At 42.3% G+C, this 20,124-nt stretch overlaps 1 protein-coding gene across 8 annotated transcripts in view; it reads left to right on the top strand.

Annotated features, from left to right (window-relative positions):
• LOC110395657 (centromere protein J-like) overlaps nt 1-20,124 on the top strand; it is a 100,944-nt gene that overhangs the window by 70,156 nt on the left and 10,664 nt on the right. For 5 of the 8 annotated variants that reach the window (XR_002436553.1, XR_002436557.1, XR_002436554.1 and 2 more), the window contains one exon: nt 1,282-13,818. The exons of the other annotated variants lie outside the window; for them this stretch is intronic. The gene's annotated coding sequence lies outside the window, so the exon portion shown is untranslated. Of the gene's footprint in view, nt 1-1,281; nt 13,819-20,124 lie in introns of those variants that run through there. 8 annotated transcript variants of the gene reach the window in all.

The following is a 20,124-nucleotide window of genomic DNA, read 5'->3' as shown; positions in this document are numbered from 1 at the left end:
AAGGCTGGAATCTGATGATGTGGTAACATGAAGTACTGCTTTGTTTATGTGTGGCTGCTAGAATTACATTGTGTTTAGAAATGAGGCAATCAAATAGCACATTTGGATTCTGTTGCTCCCAAAGGGTGAGAATGTGAGTGTCAAGGAGGAAAGTTGAAACAGAGAAAGAAATGTGGCATATGACTTTGAGATTTCCTCTAGTTCATCCATCTGTCCCATGGATCATCTGTACCTAGGTCATTTCTTAAACGTTTGCCTAATCTGTTACTAAAGACATCAAAAGAAAGGGATGGTACAGGCCTCCCTTGACAATCTGTTTCAGATCTTTTATAATGTTCTTTGAATACTTAAGTCATTCTTGATTCTGTAGAAACCTATTGCTGAGGCTTCATGAGTGCCAAACAGACAGACTGATGACTTTGTATATCCTCAGATGACACCCCCGTCTATAAAACCTTGTTTGACTCTTGTAAAATCATCTTGAATTCTAATTCTATTTATTTATGGTCTCTTCCAACATCAAATCTTCTGCAGACATTACCACCTCCTTCTTTATTCCAATCTTCAGAACTTCAGTGAAATCAGCAGCCTGTTACCCATTTCAGGAAAGAAATTATAATGGCATGCCACAACTTTTTTTTTCCATACAAATCCATTCTGACTGTTCCTTATTTTCATTTTCCCTTCAACAAGTATTTTGTAACACATAGATTTACTTTTTCTTTTTCCTGACCTGCAGGTTCTAAATAACTCTTCTATATTTGAAAGGGTGGAAATAGGCAAATCTAAGGACAGCTAATTAAATGCATAGGTGGAAAGAGCTGGCATAGTAGAACAAACTATCTGAAATAAAAGTTATTAGAGCATCACTTAATAGACCTGTGTATTGGAGAATAGAAAGAAGTACTAAAAGCCCTTCTTATCATGAGATAGCAGTGCTGGAATTAGAAATACAGAAGTTACTGCTCTTGATGTTGATAAACACAACATCATCCAGGAAAAAAAAAAAAGGATTTGATTTTTGTTTGTTTAAGCATGATTTATCACTTCTCATCAGGAAAACCAAATTTAAGAAAACTCTCACAAAGTCCTCTTAGGACTGTGCACTGAGAGGTGCCTTAGAAAAGCAATCTTTTCTTCACTGAAAACATACTCAGGCTCCCTGCAATCCAGCCTTTGACAAGAAGCACGTTAAAACAGGTAACGCATGTCTCTTTTCCTCCTTGGCATATGGTGGTTATCCTCATGTCCTTTGTTTTCTTCACCATTTTGTCTTTCAAGTGTCACCATGCATGTGCACCATGTAGCCACCTTCCAGGAGAACTGCTGGGAGTTGCAGCACTCATTTTGAGGAGTTCTTCTGCAGCAGAAGAGGCACTACGCAAATGCGCCATTCATTTCCAAGCATTGAAGGCCCAGCCCCCATATAAAGCAAAAGGTACTTTGGCTGGAGGAAACCTAACATGGTCTGAGTCCTGAAGCTGGACACCAATGGCTTGGCAGAGCACCATCCTGTTCTCACTTAGACGTTGAGGACACAGGACATATTTGGAATGGGAATGAAAGTAATGCTGTCTCAAATACGTCCTTATCCAAACGTTCCATCTGTAAGAACAGATAAAGACAAAGGATCTTTGTATCTATTGCATTGGGCAGTCTTGCCTGCCTAGGCAGCTATGGAGTTTTACTGATTCATAGGCAAGTCACCACTGGAACAAGGTGAACATATTTGTTTGTTTCCTCCAAATGGAGAATTTCAACACTCAGGGGAGTGTTTAATGTCCAGTACTAAAGGGAATAATTTATTGTATGGCTTCTGGTTATCCTTGGTTACCCACAAAACAAAGTGTCACTCTTCTATAAATAATTACACTCATCCATATTCAAGGTTTATTTTATCCAAATCTTCTAGTAAAGGAGATACCTAGGATTATTTCATAAGCAAATAAAATACATCCCACAATATAAATGCCAAATACAAATATATTAATATCTCTATATATTAAATATGTATATTTCCCAGAGAAGCTGTGGTTGCCCCATCCCTGGAGGCTTTCAAGGCCAGGTTGGATGGGGCGCTGGGCAGACTGATCTGGTGAATGGCAACCCTGCCCATGGCAGAGGGTGTTGGATCTAGATGATCTTTAAGGTCCCCTCCAAGATAAACCATTCTATGGAAGCCTTCTGGGAATTACATGCTGCAGTAATTCTCTAATGTTTACTCAGATACCCCAGTGTGAATTGTTACTAATTACCTAGAAAGTCCATGTGCACAGACCTGCACAACATATTTGGAGCATTCATGATATGGAATGTGGTAGATACAATGAATTTGAGTTACGTGGGTTGAGCATCACTGAATGTACAATCATACATGGCACTTCCTCTCTGTTCCTCTTAAAAGCTAATCAATGGGAAGCTATATGGCTAACTGATAAGTTCCTATGGTCTAAGTGCAAGCACTGTTGTTAGACTGTAATCTTAGAGATTCCAGTAAGTTTGTAATAAGAGAAGAAAAATCTAATGTTTCAGTCTCAGAGGTCAGATCTATACTAATGTAAACCGACGTACCTTCACTAAAGTCAGTGAGTCTAGGCCCATTCAAAGTAGCTGACCATTACTGCTTGTATGGAATTAATCTGTGTTTTTTGTGTTGTTTGTTGTTGTTTTTTGTCTTGCCTGTTTTGGCACCCTTTGAAAGCTGAAGTATATTACTGGGACTGTGTGAATTGCGTATAAAGACAGGCACATCTTCCCTGCTTGCAGAAGGTGAGAGAAATAGGCAGGAATCCCTGAAGAAAGAAGGAATACCAGCTGTTTCTGGTTGCCAGTCCTACACAGTTGTATTAGGTACATCTCAGGATACTTGGGTACAGCTTGGGTGCAGTCCCTCTGAGGAGATAGATGCTATGGGAAGCATTCTCTAACCTCTTACTGCTAAATATAGGTGTAATCTACTAAATGCAGCCATCTGGAAAGTGACACTATTTAAAGCAGTATAAGAGTCTCTTGCTCTGGAAGGCACTGTGTAAAATCAGACACTATCATGGTTTACATTGACTGTGCTCAATTATCCATAAACCTCATTGGCCATGGTATGGCAATAAGGTTTTAAAGGTTCCTGATGTCCTTTTAAGACTGGATTACTTGCACTTAAATGAGAGCTGCTTCTCTTTTGTTTTGTTAGACTACTTCAGATCTAAGAGCTGAGCTGTCATATATTTTAACGTTGTGAACTGGAATTACTCTTCCTTCCTAAAGAACTTATCATGCTCAATTCGAATAGTACTGATGTCATCACAGACAAAGAAAAAAACAACACAAAACCTCTTTTGGAGACATCACATGCAATCCCAGACAACCATACTGAAGAAAGAGGCAAGATAAGGGGGTGGGGGAGGAGAATCTGCTAGGTAGGAAGAAACAAAGAAAGCAAAACGAAGGATGAGAAGCTATCTACAAATAAATCTACAAATAAACACACTGCAGAAGGAGATTTGCGTAGGTTAAAGGACAAAGATGGTGTAAAATCAAATAGCTACAAGGTAGCTGCAGTTGAATAGAGCTGCATGAAAGTAGGCTGTCAAACCATGAGAGAGGAATGACATTCTGGGGTGCCTGTTGAGAAAGTGCCCTGAGTCACTTTCTGTGACTCAGAAAGTGCCCAGATAAATTCTATGATTCTGTGACAACCGTCAGACTGAACTCAGTAACCCAGGATTTCCAGTTTAGTCCCCTGTCCTGCTTAGGCTTTCAGTAAAATGCTTGTTTCTTGTTAACTTTCTGGGAGGCTTATTATGCAATATGCATTCTGGTGGTTGTTTCGTGTGAAAACTAAATACTTAGGTTCAATGTATGCTATTCGCAGGGGGGTGCCTTTTCATGCAGGAGGATTCTGTTCTAGCAGCGGATGAGCTGAAGGAGAGGCTGTACTGCTTTCAGCCCCAGGCTGTTTGAAACAATTTTTCAGTGTCCTCCATTCCCTGTGCTCATGAAATCACAAAGACAGTCCTAGGATTTCTGAATATTCAAAATTATAACAAGAATAGTTGCTGCAACTGATAACATCATCATTTTTTTCTTCAAGATTTCAAGAATCAAAACTGTAAGTTGTCATTTGCCACCTGGTTTTAGAGCTACAAGCTTCTCTTTTTATAGTTAGGAGGATAACAGCTAACTGTCATTTTTTATATGAGAGCTGCAATCCTTGTACAAAATTCTAGAAACTGAGACTTTGTAAAAATGCCAAATAGCGTGAAAGCTAGAGAGAGATGAGCATCCATCAGCTGAGAATTTCTTTTTTCAGATAAAAAAAAAAATACATGCAACAAACCAACCTTTCCAGAAAGTGTTCTGGTGGCATGGCTGTTTTTATAACCCACCCTTCCCAGCAATGGGTAAGGAGCAGCAGCGTGGAGGTACAGTGTGAGAGGAAAACTGGCTTCTTGTGGGAGCAGAGACCTGGAAGGGCGGTAGGGCCAGAGGGCACTTCAGCATTCCTGGAGTTACCCAGGTCTGACTCTGCTTGGGCAGACTGAAGAGAGGCTGTCCTTGAAGAGAAATAAGGAAAACCTGTCCCCAGAAAGAAGCAGCAGGAAGCAAAGAAGTTTTAAGAACCATCTGTGATATTAAATACTTATTTTAGCAAACGAGGCACAACTACCACCAGTGCAGCCTGGAAACAAACATTTCTGTTTGAGAACAGCCAGGCCAGCCTGTTGCTCTCCAGCTCTAAAAGTAGCTACAACCCTCCCCTCAAATCTGGACATCATGTTCCAGTTACCAGAAATCAGCCTGACACTCCTGACCATGTCCAAGCAATTCAGGAGGCTGAACACAAATTTATGTGGTCAATTAGTCAAACATAACATTGCAAGACTTCTCGACCTTTCAAAACTGGAATGAATTTGCCAAACAGGAAAGTGTAGGAATGAAGCAGAACAAGTAATTCAGAAACCCTCTGGGTTTAATCTGACAATTCCTTGTACCTTCAGCCTCATTTCTGATCTCCTAGCGGAGCAATTTGTGAGTGTCAGCAGATTTCCAGGAGTGAGAGCAGAATCCCGCACGACCTGCTCCATCACTTCTGCTTTTGTGAATTAGAAGAATGGTGTTTTATCCCCATTTCATATTGAGAAATGGGTGTCCCCATGTATCTCTGATGAGTGCCTTCTCCAGCTGGGTTATTAAATGAATGTTCACTGCACAATTGATGCACCAAAGTAAGGACATAAGGACAGCTGTATCAGGTCAGGCCAAGGGTCCCTCTGCCCCACTGTCTGGTTTCTGACTGTGTCATAGAAAGAGACGTGGGAAGAAATAAGGTGGAGGCAAGAGAATGTAATGCACCTGTTATGTATTTTTTCAGTATGTAGTTGTTTTCAGGTTAGTTTCCTGAATCTGATGGAAAGGTGTGGCTCTTCGATAGCCCTCAGTTGATCTCATCTTCAAGCACTATTGCCTGTCCAGTGAGCTGTCTGTCTGCATATTTGTAGCTGATTGTCCTTTTAAATTTTTTTTCTTGTAATACATAGCAAGTGTAGCTAGCAGAATTGGTGATGGGTTTCTCTACCATCAGCATTCTCAGGGTATTAGTGCTGAAAAGCAAAATGCAGTCCAATTACTGCTACATCATCTTTGTGAAGGGTTCTGCTGTGTAGACAGCTTACATGTATTTCACCCAAAGGGCTATTTCTCCAGTTAGGCTTTTCATCTACCTACAACAGTCCATGGGGAAATGAGATAAAAATTGCTACCCTTTTGCTTCCCAGAAGGATTTTGCAACCTGTTTGGAAAGGTGTCAGTAACTATACTGAGAGTCCGGACGGGAAACTGAGATGCTAACCAACTCCCAAACACCACCTCAAAGAGTAAATCTTTACATTAAGTTATCAGCCAAAGTGGGCGTAATCTGCTGCCTCAGCTAGCTATTCAAGTAGATTGTATTGCAGCAAACGGTGCCTTTTTGGACACTGCTTTACATGGCAAACAGTCTTCTTAAAATCTGGGTAAGAAACAGTCACTTCAAGTCAATTTCCTTGCAGAGTCACTGGTTATGGACAGCTCTCTACTCAGTTCCCCTTCTACCAGTAGGGGAATACATGCAAACATCACCAGTCCTGAGTATTGCAGTAATATTGTGCTATTACTGTGCACACGCACACATATGCATACGTATACATATAAATATCTGTGTGTAAAATGTGTAATATATGCATGAGTATATCCATATGTGTATATCCTGCTGTCTGTGGTAGCACTGCTGCAGCATTATACAGGGTGCTGGGTTTCCCCAGCTTGTACCATTGCCTGTGTTTCGTGGAGGAAGAGGTTTTGCTGACAGTTCCACAGTGCTGGCGGGGAATGGAGGGCAGAAATCCTCAAGCCTTTTGTTCCCGCTACATAAATTGCCTGATTTGCCTTTCATGAAAAGGAAGATGAGGAGTAAAGCCGTGCTCATTTATGCACAAAGTACAAAGACTGCCACCCGGTGCCCTTTGAGGGCAATGGGAGTCTTTCCAAGTGAACCAAAATAGCAGGTTTCTTCAGTACTTCTAGTTCAGCCAACAGAGCTATGAGGAACAAAGAAGAACAAAGGACACCGTGCATTTTTGGAATAATGTGGGAGGATCTATGCCGAGGCGCAGACAATCCCTGTGCTTGTCTGGAAGCACGCTTAGTGATGTTCCTCAAGTTTGGGGATTTTCTGCAGCACAGTAATCCCCAGTGGCAGACCAAGGCCATGACTCAGCAGAGAGTGCTTTGTGTCATAACAGCAGTGATGTGAAAGACATTGGGATCAGGCACTGGGAAGAAGCCTCTTCCTTCACGATTTCAGTATGTCAGCTCTTCTCTGAATTCCCCAAGCACAGGATACTTGGCTATAAAATTCACAGTACTAGGAGATCACGTTTGCACTTCTTCCAGGGAAAAATAAAATATAACATTCAATAGTAATGCAAAAACTGGAGTTGGATTTATATTGAAAACAAACACACCAGGCCTGGGCAATAATTTGGGAAGATTTGAGATGCTTAAAATGGCATCTGCCTTAAGGGAGCACAATGAGCATTAGATCAGAACACAGTGTGAAAACTTGCATCTAAATGCAGATGTGAACTTTGTGACTTGAATTTTTCTCTGCAGTAAATCAATTTTATTTAAGTAATGCACTATTCAGGCACTCAGTGCTCAGTGGAAGGGACGGTGGCAGTGTGCCCTGGGGACAGGCCTTTTTCAGTTGTCTAGAAAAAATTATTCTTGCATATCTGTTAAAGCAACAGCTCCACCTTAAGCATGTCAAAGCTCAGTGATCTGGGATCTTCTGTGTACTTACTGGCCATATTTTTGCTGCAATGGCTCATTGGTGACCCTGCACCTTTTGGACTGAGGAGAGGTGTGTACAAGTGGAGCATCCAATGCTGAGGTCAGCGTTGTTACTGGAAAACATCCAGACTGTCTGGACCTGCTGCCATTCACACGCTGCACTGACATTTTGCAGCTCCTAATATTTTGCTGCCCTGGGCAACCACCTATTATGCTTTTTTGTTGCAAAGCCAATCTTCCATGGAAACACTTCCAGCCCACCAGCAACTGTGCTTTCATTAGGTCATCACAGAGATGTTAAAACATGGATTGCAGATGCATGCGTTGATACATGAAACATGAAACAAGTACTGCATTGCTCTGAGATTTGTCTGCCATCAGTCTTGTTTATGCCAGTGAAATCTGGCATAAATTCCTCTATATCACTTGAGAGTTTGTTTATGCAACAGCAGGTAGATTCATCTACCTGAACCCTGAGTTTAATAATTGATCTCTTTCATGTAGAACAGCACTACATGCTGCATAACACAGCACAGTGGCCACCCCAGGCATTGTCAGCAGCTGCCCAGAAGCTTGGAGTGAGCGTACTGCTTGAACTGCCGCCCTTGGGACACCGGGAACAGGGAGCGAAGCGCACGAGCTGTCACCGCACGGCTGGCAGGGACACAGCAGCATTGTTTCATCTGACCGAAAGTCATGGTCATGAGCAGTAACGGAAGGATGACAAAGGCTTGTCCCACTCCTTTGTCACACAGTGTGTGTCCCTTTAAAGCAATCATCTGTGACCTCAGTGACTCAACATGAGGGATAACAGCAGAAGGGAAAGGAAATGCCAGAGCATGACACAATTGTTTTCCAAGCAAGCAGATTTTTGGTGGAGAGCCAGGTGCTGGTACCTGGGCTCACATGTGCGTCGGTGGAGCTGCTTGGGGTTAGGAGCTGTATGTGATGCCTGTGTCATGAGCCAGTCTCTTCTTATGCAAACTGAGATAGTCTGTGTTCCTGTGAGAAGGAGTCTGGTGTTCTACTGGTGTGCAGGATAGATGGGGAATCTGGTATAATTAATCTCTCAGCCTACTGTTGCTTTCTTTTGGATCTAAAGTTTGCTACTTCTAAGGCCTGTTGACTGTATTCAGTATCTCTTCCTGTTTAACTTTGTTGTTCCTGCCTCCTGCCTTTTTTTTTTTTAAGGCCAGTCTTTTCAATTTCCCCTTGAACTAGAGTTTGCCTGAAGTGTGGATGAGTCACAGATAACGTATTTCCTCTTTTCTGAAGCACATTTACATTTTTGAGCAATTACAGCTGACAGCGATCAGCTATACATTCCAAAATATCCTTTTCAGGGAAGAAAAGGGAGGAACAGTGATGCTGAAATCAGCTTGAAAGGTAAATGACTGAAAGAGAAAGGGAGAGAAATAAGAGACAGAGAGTCTTAGAAGGGCACCCGGATGTAGGCACTTATTGTGCAGCATTTGATGGCAGTGCTTCAACTGATAATGTTCCTGTAATCAGAGCCACTCTGTCATACCTGTCAGCAGTCGTCAGGCAAATCACAGGCAGCTCTAAATACAAATATCTGAAGCAAAAGGCATAAATAACCAGAAAACCTATCCATTGCCTCTGCTTCTAGCCTGACATTTTCTGAAGAGAGGGAAGGTTAGTTTATAATGGGATGTAAAAGATGCTGCCAAACTCTGCATTGCCCCCATCAAAGCCATGTAGCTCCAGCTCCATGTTGAGGCTCTCACCTTAAAGACTACAGTATTTATAATTAAATATTATAATAATTGAAGTAATTATAATTAATGATAATTATTAATTATGCTAACTAATAGTTTAAAGGCCTTTCATTTTTGTCTTGGAGGTCAACTGAAAATGGAGCTTCCCATCTTGTCTTGTGTCCCAGGCTGTTTCCCAGGGCAGGTCTTGTGACTTTGTTTCTCAAGTTTCTGTGGTCTTTTTTCTTCTTATAGACATACAGCTGTAGCAAGTATTCCCTTCATAAAGAAATCTCCTACTGAGGCTACTGAGGGCTGAAGCTTACAGGGCAACTCTGTCTTTTCATCCCCAAATTGTAAGGCTGTGTGGGGCTTGATAAAAGAAGTCCTCTGTGTACCAGAGTTAAAGTCATGCTTGTCATATGCAGTCATCAACACGACAGGCTAATTCCAGCTGTCTCTTTCCACATATCTGAGCACCTTGTATAAGAGCCCATCAAGCACTCATTTGTAATAGAGAGTATTTGTGTAACGATCACTGGTGCCACACAGCAGTCAGCTGGAGCCCCAGAAAGGGTCATCCTGACCTTCAGTTGTGACTGAAAGAAGATCATATTGCAGTCTGGCTGCACTCAACAAGTTATTCCAGCAAATCTTCTGTAGCTTCAGCACAAGGCAGGCGCCATAGCTGCTCTTTTGAAGAAGTATATGTGGGAAGGAGTCTGCTCTAAGCATCTGCCCAGGCTGAAGAGTGCAACTAGGAAGCTGAAATCTGCGTAACCATCCTGCTTCCTGGTTATTTTCTCATTCCTGGTGTATTGCATCATCTCCCCTAATGTTGTCAATTGTTCTCTCTATTTCCAAGCTGTGGATGGGACTGACAGAACAGGAGAGTGCCAGCACTCAGGTGCATTATTGCAGAGCCTGGTCTGCTTAATGAGGGACACTCTGGGAAGGGCAGCACAGCAGCAAAGAGTGAGGTGCTCATTACCCATAACAAGTCCCTCTATATAGTTGCTTACTTCTCTGAAGATCTGTGGGTAGATCTCAGAATATTCAGAAAAAAAATGTGATAGAATTGTAAACGGAGTTATTTATTGAGCATTTTTTTTCTTGGTATAGCTAAAGCCTCATTTCCTACATCTGTGTTAGATGAGACATTTCACTCCAGTTATTGATCTGTTCCTCACTTCCTTGAGCACAGTCACCCTCTATGAGATGAAGCCTAGGCAAAGGCCTAGTGTTAGTGAGAAACAAGGCCTATAATTGCATCAGGTGTGAGGCTGGAGGGAGCTGCCAAAGCATGGTGTAGACTGCAAAAGAAAAGTCTCCCTTTGGAGCTTTTTTTTGTGTTCTCTGGATAAATGTCTTTGGATAGGGCTTCCAAGGCCCAGGCAAATGCCAAATGCCTAGGGATAACACTGAGTAAGAGAGAAAGCCTAGAGCTGCAGGGGTGTGAATCTGCAAAGGGATTGCCTAAGGGTGGCATAAGCTGCAGAAATTTTCACTTCGAGCTTTTCTTCTGTGGTTTGTAGTTGAGAGTCTTGAGCTAAGGCTCTGCCGAAGTCACTGTTTAGGGCTAGGCTTAGCCTTGGATAAGAGACAAAACCTAGACCTGCCCTTGGCTGAATCTGCAAAGTGGATGCAAATGGATGCTGTAGCCTACGTTAAGAAAATTGTAATACTAATAATAATAATAAAATTCTTCAGAGAGCATTTTTCCTTCAGGCTCTAGATAGGAGTCTTGATCCAAAGCTATGACACAGCATTCAGGTACTACAGAAGTTCTAATGGAAAAAAAAAAGGTCAAGGAGCTTTCTTCATGTTTACTTTTTCCTACAGACATATTACCAGAACTATGATTTAAGCAAAATGGGGATCAAAAAGGGCATAGAGAGTGTAATGATGGACAAAACAAAATGGACTGTGAGAGAAGCTGCAGATGAGATATAAAAAAAATTATATTCATGGATGAATTTGTTACTTTGTTGAGTGACTTGAATTTCTGCTGACAGTTGTACGGGAAAGGAAGCTTGATGTAGAAAGCTGAATATATACTTATATTTTAAAACTAAATCTGCTACTAATGCTCACAAATCCTACTTGGTGCAGAGCAGACTTCAGATAAATGAGATTTTTTCCATAGCAGATAGCTGTGGGCTTGAGAGAGGAAAGAGAAATAATCAAAGAATAGTGAAAGAAGACCATCTTAGCATCTAAGCTTTGTGTATGGATAAGGATGAGATACTCAGGGAGAGGTGAGAGGAAGACGTCAGACTTGACAAGAAGCAGGAGGCTTGAGAGACTTGGTCCTAGAAGGACTAGTCAATGGGAGATGGGTGGATCTTTGCTGAAACTAGGGGTAATGTCTTTCCTACCTAGACTTCCTCCAGAGATGACAGTTGCAAGGTAGGTGCTGTCATTACCAAGCTCTGAGAAGACTTACAAAGGGAGGAACACTTAGTAGGGACATATCTGCTTGTTGGATTTTGTATCGATATGCAGGGAAATGTGCAAACAGATGACTGCCAAAGATGACTGGAATCAGTAGACAGAGCTGCATGTATCAACCCTGTATATACATTGTTCATGCATTTTCTTAAGATACTGCTGAGATCTTTCCATCTCCCGGTAATTTTATTCCTTTATCATATACAGTCCCAGAGCTTGGACTAGGGAGAGCATCATCTGTGAATTCTGCCTGGCCCTGGACATTTTGTGTGGGCATTTGATCCAGTGTCATTGCTTACCAGAGAGGGGAAAAAAAAAAGGTGCTTTGAACTCAGTCCTAGCTGCTGCTGTTAGTATTTGGCAGAGGGCTTATTTAATAAATGCCTAATGATAGCTTCACTGCAGTTGCAGTCATTCCCTGACAGTATTTGAAATTTTGCTTGGTTTGCTAAAGTGTTATTTATTTACATAGCTATCTAGTTTATTGCCAGTATTTTATTTAACATTGGCTGAATGTGTCAGCCATGGCAGGGCTAACGAAAAATAACAGAAAAATATCCCAGAAACTGAAGAGAAGCGCCAGCAAGGTATGTCCTTCCCAATGGTACTCTGCCCTAAACATTGTGAGGAAGCGTGGCTGTTGTTTGACCCAGTGAGTACTCCCCTTTTAAGTGCCATTTGTAAGAGTGCTCAAGTCCAGAGCTGCCTGAGGAACAAGGGGACTCCCTCTGCTGAGCATGTCATTTCTTGGACATTGCTGAAAGCAATCTGTCCTGTTGCTTTTTTTTCACTTCCCAATGGTTTGCCCATTCCCACACAGTTTTGCAGAAAATCTTAAGATTATCTTAAAAGCAGTGACTGTGGTACAGGCATTAAAGATCAACTCAGTGCTTTCAGACTTCAAAGCGCCAGATGTCTGGGTGCTTCTCTGAGCATGGATTAGCTAACTCCACCTCTCTGCCCAGACTCTGTGTTATGACAACTCTTCTTCAGATGAAAGCTTGAGGAGTCTGACCACTGAAGCTCACTGCTATAAAATCTGTTCTGGTGGCAGCAATAATGAAAGCACAAGTTCTGCCAGCTTTTCAGCCACCTCTGCTCATACTCTTGTTCAAGGTGGCTTTTGGTAATATAATAGCAGCAACTGTCTTCTCTACCCTACTTTTTCTTCTTGCCAGTGCTGAAGATACGGTGGTAGGAAGTTGGAAGAAAAGAAATTGAAAGTAGGCAAGGGCAGTAAGTTTTTTAACTCCTGGGAGTTAAACCAAGAGAATCAACTACGATTTACTGTTGTCATGCCAGCTGAAGTTGATATAAATCACCGGGGTTACGGATAGAGCAAATGTCATGAGACAAGAAAGAGATTTAGGACTCTCCTGTTCACAAAATCTTTGCCATAACCACTTGTCCATTGCCTGTGTTGTCTCACTTGCCTTGCTGTAGTGCTATGAATACCAATTAAGTGCTGGAAAGTTAAAGAGAGGACTCTGCTGCTCTGGGGTGAGAGAAGTGGAGTTGAAGCAAAGGCTCATGCAGTGCCATACAGCAAGACACAATGCAGAGATGCTCACATCAGCATTTAGTAAAACCAAATGTACAGGGGTAAATGCAGAGATATGTGACAGCATCAACTTTCAGGTACCTGATTTTCCTGAATCTGCTGGTACCTTTTGGAGCACTGATTGTATTGAGGTGTTAACTTGCAATCCAGTCAGTTCTTGCTTTTAACTAAGATTTCGCCTGTAGTGTAATGATGTTCTTCAGTTGTTGGCCAGATATGTAATAGGATGGTTTATAAAGTAGTCTCAGGAGTGTCCATTTGGCTTCTTTCAACTAGGCCAAAGATTTCCCTCGCTGACATATGTGTGTGTCTGTATATACGATCCTAAGTGAATTCCTGGTGGTAATATACATTGAAGGTGAACTTCGACACTAGTGAACAGCAGTGCACTGTTGAACTACAAGATTTCAAATTTTTGGAATAACATTTGAAGTGTTAAATTCTATTTGCATTCTATTATGGAATAACTTCAAAATTTTTCAATGGAATAGATCAGATTTTCACTTCAGGTTGTCACTCAAGAAATGGCCAGAGTCCACCTCAGAGCTTCAGTTAAAAAATCCATCAAAATTGGTGTATCTTGGTGAAATATTTTGGCTTTGACTTTATTAGCACTCTTATGGAATGGGTTTAACTGAAAATATTCCCATTAGTTTGGTATCTTTAAGATGCCTGTTTAAATTGTGCAATTCTCATTTTGAACTTAGATATCCTGATACTCAAAAGGTTTAACACTCCAGATTAAAAGACTTTTTGAACTTCCTGCTGTGCACAGATTCTATTCTTTCCTTCCAAGTGAAAATTTAAGGCAGTGATTAACAAATATACATCTCAAATTGGGAGATCTCCCTACAGACTGCAGAGGTTGGTTTATGCAGGAAATGTTGTTTCCAGTAATTGAATATGGTGATATAATTTGTAGCTGCACAGCCACAAGTTTGCACAAATCAGACATAATGCTCCTGATTAATTAGACTTTCTGTTTATCACAACACCACAATCTTTAGGCAAAAGATGATAGTTCCTGCTTTATTTACAGCCTTCCAGGAGGCAAAAGGCTTCTGAGAACTGCTTGGCTTCTCACGTCATTGCCAGTCAGATGGGCTTCCCGTCATGCTGCAGGATTTGTTATGGCTTGCACTGCACTGTATACCCCACGGCTGAATCATCCTGCACGTGATCCTGGGGTACCTGCAGCATGTGCATGTGCACACATATAAGTGTTTACATAGACACCTGCATGACATACATTCAGTGCTGTTCTATTTTTGAAAAATGAAAAAATACTTTTTTTTTTTTTATATGAAGTGGGAAGGCAGCTCCTGGATTATGAGGGTGGTCTTTTTTGCAGGTGATTCCAGGACTTATTTATTTTTCCCCAGCATTTAATGCCCTTGAGAAAGTAATCCCTGTGCAAAATTGTGTTGTTTGTTCTGGAACAAGTGTGGCTAGCTTCAGCGCAGCTCACTGCTCAGACAGCTGTCAGGACAGGAGAATGTGATCTATTGTGTTCCTGTTGAGTCCTCCATCCCCATGTCATTGGTCCTATGTCAAGGCCATTACTGCATTTGCCAAGCTGTTAGACATTTGGGTTCTGGAGAAGGGAAATGTGCAGTGTGCAGCACATCATCTTTCCTCTGCTTTCACAGGATTTTGCATCAGCCCCATCTGATTGCCTGTGTTGCTGGTCCTTACCTGTTGCTTTGAGTGAATGCTGCGCTGTTGCCTAAGGCTGGCTGCTCGGGAGAAGCACCAGTTTCTCCTCTGTGTTGTAGCACCCAACATGTTGTAGCTGCACAGCTGCAGTACAAATGATAACATGGTGAAGTGAATAGGTGCACCCAGCAGTGTAGTATTTATGTGCACACACTACTTTTGAGTTTATTTCAGCAAAGGAATTTGTGCAGAGGAAGTGGCAGGGACACTGCCCTGTGGAAACTGGACTCCAGGCAGGAACAGGGCATCCTGCTGAGTGAGGCTCCTTCAGAGCCAGCTGCACCATGGGAGCAGAGGCATGCCCTAACCATACCCCATAATGATACAGGTTCCTTCGCAGCATGCATGCAACGGCTTTAACATGGGGCTCTACTCTCTGCGGAGCAGACGGTTGGGGGTTGAAGTTGTTAGCTTAGAGATCACAGCTCTTCAGCAAAAAGTTCCCCAGCTGCTCTACAACCTCAGAGCAATGCCTCCTGCTCCCTGCCCTTCTACAGAGGACAAAGGGGAGAAGCAAGAAGCAGCAGCAGAACAGTCAACCAAGCCCGCTCATTCCCATCATACCATCTGCTTGTGGGCCACAGCAGTCAGGATGTTTTCCAGACAGACCTTTATGGTTATAAGTACTTTGGGAGCAAAACCGGTATTGGGATCATATTCATTCTGTCCTTTTCTTTTTCTTTTTTAATAAGGAAAAATTAAAATAACAACTGAGATTTTATTTGTTAATGGCTGAGAAAGAATTGAAAACCAATGACTGTCTAACTGTGGTATCACTCAGTGCTTTAAAACATTCAAATTTATAAACGAACCTTTGTCTTTCCTTAAAGGCAACTGTGGCACTGTGTGTGCCAGATGGATGATGCTCACCTCCAAACTCTCCAGTGCTGGAGTACTCTGCTGCAGTTTCTACAAATTGCTTGTTCTGGCTTTTCAACAGTCCTAGTTTAGATTTCTTCATGCTGATATTACTGTGTGTCTTTTCTGAGATGTTGTCCCTGTGGATTTACAGGATTCTTCTAGGTTCAGGCCAGTCCAGCCGTGATCCACCTCTAAGCTCAGGAGGGCTGAGAGCAGGCTAAACACAGGTCTATTCTCTAGGATGGTGTGTGCACCACTGAATAATGAAAGATGTCAGAAGTGAAGGAAAATACTGTTACATCAGCCTTCGCTTGCTCTCGCAGGAAGCTTACCATGCAACAGAAGCGTGTTGAATGTCCAGCAAGGGATTTCTACAGGGGTGGTCACAGCTCTACTGTGGAGCATGATATAGGAGCAATGGATGTGCATTAAGCGTGGCACTTGAGTGATGCAGATCCACAGGGTGGCTGTGTTAAGGAGCTGTGTTTCCATTAGCACTCATAAGTCACTGTGTACAGAATGTATAGCCATTCCTCTTTAGCTAGCACATGGCTTGGCTTGTGAGCCAAAAGGCTGTGGTAGAAAGGGAGAAATTTGCAGACACCTTTTGGTGTCATCTCTACCTGGCAGTTTTAATATATTTATCTCTCTACTAACAGAGTACAGAATTTCCAGTATATGAATCCTTGGGTCTCAGAAGGAATGGTTGTGTTTTACAAGTAACCTTGCTCTGGCTGGCTGAAATATGAGCACACAGCATTTAGACCAATAATACTGTACAAGTTGTAGTGTTTTCCTTAGACTCCTGGGTATCGGTTAGCTGCAAAGCTGCCAAAGGACATTCCACAGTCAGAGGAAATTGAGTGTAGGTGGGCAGCCCAGAGCCCAAGTGCATACTTTATAAGTTCTCAGTTGTTGTGCTTACAGGGGTGAGTCACACAATAATCATCCTATTATCAAGATCACTGTTGGGTGTGTTGGATTTTTTCCTTTTTTTTTTTAACTCAAATTTCAAGTAAGAGTTGCCAATATTTTCCAAAGATTTAAATTCTGAAAGTAGAAGAAAATGAAGCAAAGCAAGTTGGCTGACACATTTATATGTGTGCAAATACTACTTCTCTAGTAGTGAACTGATCTCTATTTTTTAAATGCCAAAAAATATTTTAAAATATTTTTGTATAAACTGAGGCTGAGGGCCTCTGGCAAAAAAAGGGGGGTCTCAGATGTGGCAAGCAGACATTAGACTCTGTCAGTCTGGCCTTCAAGTCTGGAGAATGAGTGGCTTTCTAACTGGGAAGGATTACCAGCTGGGTAAGAAGGCAGTCACCTGCAGGATGCATATATAAATACTTGTGCATATACAAAATATTTTGCTCCCAAGGTTTATCCCAATCTGATGTAAGATGGAAATTATTGGGTTTTTGTTATTCCTCAGTTGAATTCTTAAAGCAGAGAGCCTTTTCCAAAAGACCTCCTTGGTTGGGGTGCTGTTTGTGATGAACTCCTGATACTTTTTTGCCAAGTGACTGTCCTGTGACAGCTGCCTTCTCTCTGTGCTGCCCTGCATACCCTGCCCTGCGTACATGTTTCTGAGGAGTCCTTCTGAGCCTGGGAAGGAGCTTTGTGGGCCTTCAGCATCCCCTTCTTCCCAATGCTTGTGCCAATCTTTTTCCAGTTCCACCCATCCACATTGCACACAAGAAGGCCTCATCCCCTTCAGTGAACAATCCCAAGGCAAGTTTTCTGCCAAGAGATCCTCAAGGCTTCTTCTATTTCCCTTGGGTTTGTCCCCAGTGTTATTTCAGCAGGGGAAGGGTGGAGCAGTGCCTTGGTTAGGGCTGTCTGCCTGTTCCTTTCCTCTTTTGTGATGGAAGAATGTTAACTTGGTCTCTGAGGCCACCAAGGTCTTGCCCAGCCCATCGCAGGCATGAGTCAGGGGCCAGCACCAGCTACCATGTCTCCTCCAGCTGGGAGGAAATGGCTTGTAGTCAGAGAGACAGAAATAGAGGTATAAAAGGAGTATCATCAGTGTCTGTCCTCTCTTTTCACTTGGTTACTTCTTAGATTATCCTATTTTAAAAGCCATTAATATCCTAACAGCATAAATGAGGAGAAACTTGTTTCATTTAAATGATGTTAGGAATTCGTTCTCTACTTTGAAGCCATTCTTCCTGTTCTCTGCTTTGTCCTTCAAAGATAACCTGGAAAATCAAACCTCTTTACTCATACTGCGTGGTCTCCACACAGTCCTGCTGCTTCTTTTCTGTGAAATACACCGCAGGAGAGCAGAAGGGCTGTGTAAATGGTACATAGCCCTCACACAAGCCAGAAATCCCTCTCCACCCACACACACTTCTCCTTTTGTAGAAGTGCTGACCCAGAGGTGTGAGGGAGTTGAGCAGCAACGTCACTGCTGGAGCTAAGAGTCTTGTGAGCAACACTAGTGCTGAGGAATTGGGAGCTGAAAGCTTTCTTCTTTTTTTGATAAATATAAAAATCATTTCTGATAAGAGTAATGCAATTCTTGTTAAGAAGGAGGCAATCTCTGTCCTTGTATTATGCACTACATATCAGGGTCCCTTAAGGGCTACCAATATTGGCTCCGCGATCTCAAATCTGCATCTGGGTTTCTTCCAAGCTTGTCTCCCCTTTATTTCCTTCTAGCACACGCAGGGGGCATACCAGCAGGCAGGAGCTATTTTCAGAACATGACGCCCTGCGTTTCTGTGACTCAGCCTCCCTTCTTCCTGTGGAAGCTGAAGTGCACCAGGTGCTGCATGGTGCAGGTGTCCTCTGGATGCTGGTTTTGGCATCAAGGATCTCCCAACCCCATGCACTCACAGAGCATTTCCTGACATTGTGCATGGGAGTAGCTATTTGTTTCATCATTTTTTTGCCAAAAACACCTTTTCTCTCTGCTACTGCAAACCATATTATTCTTATCAAGGATGCATTTCAGTCATTCAGCAGCCTGTGTATAAACTAGCCTTTGTGCCAAAATGCTTAAAATACTGTTTTGTGAATAAGCTAGCACCCTGGCCAAACTACTGAAGCTAATAAAAGCCTTTTCATCAACATTAATGGGAGTTTGATCTTCTGGTACGCTGCTGCACATCCAGGATTCCTGCTGATTTTTAGCAGGGCAAAATGGCACAAATTCCCTCCAGAGTAGGGCAGAAGTATACACCTAACTCCTGCTGAAATGCCTGGCGGTGAGACACATGGAAGGATTTGAAGCTCTTGTACTTAGACTTGTTTCATTTCAGAGGTTTGGTATGAAAGGTACCATAGATGTGCAGCTCAGTACTATAAAAGTAGGAAGATAAATGTAATTGTTGTATTTCGCAAGCTGGTGCAAAACACAAATGTAACCCCTGATCGTGAAGTGATCAGTACTGACACAGCCCAGCAAGCAATGTGGAGTGCAAAGCAAGCTTTGCAGTGCGGAGCAGAGATGTTATTAGGGAACCATGCTCCGGTCTCCATCTTCCATGAAGTGACTTGTAAAAATAGCAAAGAGATAATTATTTTTAAAATTTTGAAAGGCTCTTTGTCTGTGTCCCTTTATATAAATGCATTTTGATTTTTTTCCCCTCTCGTATGGTAATTGCTGTTATTGCTGAGCATGTTCACCCACCTCCAGATGATGCTTATCTATTAGTTCAGCTTGCCCTAGAGATCATGCAGTGCAGCTGAATCCCAGTTTCTGCCATTTTTGTGGCACTGCTCATTAGGCAAGGTGAATGATGTTGTCTCTGTGTGTAGAAGAACACGATGTCAGTGCCGTCTCATTTTCAGTTTGTATCTCATTACAGTCGTCCAGTTTCTGTGGTCACCGAGTTTCCCCTTGTTGCTTGTTAGCTTTTCTCATAGTGTTATCTCCTCATCTTTCAAGGACATAAGAATCACCCTGCAGAGCAAAGGATCTCAGAAATTAGATTGTTTTGCTGAGGGAAAGGCACACACATAGTTTAGCACTTAATGAACAGACTCTGAAGAGTTTTGTTTAAATTAGCACTTGGAGGATGAAGGGGTATGGAGAAAGACAAAATATTCTTATCAGTGGCAAAAGAAATTATATAGAATAAGGACAACAGGATACTATGCTGTAAACATAGAACTAAAATGCTTAGCTTTTTTTGTAGCTCAGTTCCAAATTATGACACTGTAGAACACTTTTTAGAGAGCTGTTGTTGATTGCTGCTGTGATAGAGCTGAGATGAGGTTTGGCTGTTGCCACCACACGTAGCAGGCATGTGGGGCCATGTCTAGTGAGAGAGATACTTTTCACAATGTGTGGGGGAGGCACTACAGCATCCTAACACTCATGCACCAAGCACCTGACATCTAGGATTATGTGTGTTATTCCTCCCTCTCCCTGTGATACCCTTAGTCTCCCTGTCAATGGCCTAATAGAATCAGAGTCATAGAATCACAGAATGGTTTGTGTAGGAAGGGACCTTTAAGATCACCCAGTTCCAATCCCCCTGC

The sequence above is a fragment of the Numida meleagris genome, chromosome 3, assembly GCF_002078875.1.
Source record: "Numida meleagris isolate 19003 breed g44 Domestic line chromosome 3, NumMel1.0, whole genome shotgun sequence".
In the NCBI taxonomy this organism is placed as follows: Eukaryota; Metazoa; Chordata; class Aves; order Galliformes; family Numididae; genus Numida; species Numida meleagris.
This window is presented reverse-complemented; position numbering and strand designations above follow the sequence as displayed.